Genomic DNA, 2,454 nt, shown 5'->3' with positions numbered 1-2,454 from the left:
GGGAGGATTTTCGCGCGGTGGGCGGGGGGAGTTTGGCGCATGGTCGGTTTCTCCAAGTGCAGTCCCACGTGTCAGTGAAGACGCAAGCTGAAGCGCGTTCCGTTTACGTGAGCCATGTGCAGGACCAAACGTGTGCGGGGTGCAATGCGACCGCGACAGGAGTGATGTGAGTGTACCGCATTTTTTCCTTTTAAACTAGGTGCTTCGCTCCCACAAAAAAATCTGTTGCTTCGCGCGATCCATTGATACTACTACTAGTAATCCGGTAATCCCGACTAAAACGGCGCGGCCAGGTCTTTTCCCGCGCGATATGCTAGGAGGTTGGCTTAGTTGGGTTTTTTAGGACGAGTAATGCTACACCTACGTAATTCCATTTATGTAATTAACGTAATGTGAAACGTGTGAGCTGTTGATTGTAGATTGGGGGGAGGGAGGGGCCCACCACCATGAAAATCAGGGGAGGAGAGAGAGAGGCAATTTACGTTAACCCTTTCGTAGGTTCCCGTAGATGTAGAAAGATGTGTCCGATCCTGCAATATAGGTCGTCCGATCTATATCTAACGGATAGGAAGGAAACTATGACAATTTACCCGCACTCCTCTCCACATTTGCAGATAAGGCTTTCCCTCGTTCATCCTTTTCTCCCACAAGATATTGATCTTCCTGGAACGCACGGGCATCTTGCTAGTACTCCTACAATATGTATATTATTGTGAAAGTTCATATACACCGGCCGAGATTAATGCAAACACGGCAGATCTTCATTACATTTCGAACTTTTATAGGACAAAAAAAATAAAAGAAACCCGACCCTAAACCTATTCTACGGCAGCGACCGACGTCCTCCATCTGTGATCTCCATGTACGGGGGAGGGGTTCAAGACTCGTGAAGTGAAGGTGCGGTCTCCGGCAAGGAATAGTAGAACACGTGAGACGGACCGGCCAGTTAGCACACCATGCCCTGCCGCCTCCCATGCCCTACTCATCTTCGGAGGAGTCCCCGACCTCGGCGGTGCCGGACATTGGACGGCGGCAAGTAGGACGTGTGGCTGACGGCGCTCCCATCGTCGGCCACCAGTGTGGCCACCGCTTGTGCGGCGACTTCAGCGACGGCGGCGACCTCGAGCTCCATCCCCGAAGACAAGCTCTCCTGTAGAGCGTTCGCGCTTGTAGTCATGGCGGATGTGGTTCCAGGTAGGAGGACGATACGCTATGGTGTGGAGGTTAGCTGGGCGTTGCCGCTTTAAGTAGCGCATTCCGGTGAGGCCAAGCGTCCGGGTGCGTCATTAAGTCACCGGAGTTGTTCCTCGGGCACCGATCCTCTTAATGACGACATACGAACGGACGGCATGAATGCGGGCAGCTGGCGCCGGCTAGGAATGCACCGCGCGACGGCGCGAGGGACGAGGGTTTTGGTGTGCCAGGGTAGTCAGCTGCGGTCGTGGCAACGTTGGAGATGCCCTTTGCTCACATGCGATCCCCGCATGTCATTGAAAAAGCAAGAATACCCGGCATGGTCTCAGGTCCAGAGGATGCAGTTGGCCGTGCTACACCACTCCGCGGACACGTCGCGGCACCCCGTGCATCCTCGACGAGCCGAGTGTTAGGGTGTGTTTGGATTGTGGCCAAAGTGCACCTTGCCAAAATTTTGGTCATGACCAAAAGATTGGTCTTTGTTTGGATGGTTGCCATTTTTTGGCATGCCAATGAACTCTAGCCAACTCTAGTTCATTTTTCTTGCCAATGTCGGCCAAATCATGGGCAACCAATACCTCAACCCAAATTTTGGTCATGACCCAAAGATTGGTCTTTGTTTGGATGGTTGCCATTTCTTTGGCATGCCAATGAACTCTAGCCAACTGTCACTTGTACTCTATATTACTAGTATAGTTTTGCTATTTCGCACGATCCATCGATACAAACCCGATTAAACAGGAAAGGGCGGGATTTTTCCCGCGCGGTAGATGACACTGGCCATAGATTTCAAAGGCAATTTTAATGTATGCAAACTAAATAATTATAAGTAACAATATGATATCTAGTAAAACTAAAAACACATATGATTTATTGTGTTAGAGTGTAGTAGTAGTGCTGTATTGCATAGTTGTTAGATGTAACATGCGAGAACGTGTAGAGATGTAGTTTTGGAGGGCCTAGAGAGAGAAAAGCATAATACGGTCACCGAACTTCAGAATAAGCTGATTACAGTCACTATATACGTTTTGCGGTGATTATACGGTCACTTGCTCACAGCTCAGCATCGGATTGCACTCTGTTGACCGGCCAAATAGTCTGCGTAGCGCCATGTTGACTAGTTAAATTGACCATGTTCATTGTGGGTCCCACCTGTCAGTTCGCATAGGCAAAAGGTCAGATAAACACAAATTTACGCAGGCGCGATAAGCCTCCAACATGTGCGCGGGAATCACCTGGTTGTGTATGTGTCTGTCCGGG

Source organism: Triticum aestivum, chromosome 6A, assembly GCF_018294505.1.
Source record: "Triticum aestivum cultivar Chinese Spring chromosome 6A, IWGSC CS RefSeq v2.1, whole genome shotgun sequence".
NCBI lineage: Eukaryota > Viridiplantae > Streptophyta > Magnoliopsida > Poales > Poaceae > Triticum > Triticum aestivum.
The sequence above is the reverse complement of the archived record's forward strand: the minus strand, read 5'-3'. Positions refer to the sequence as shown.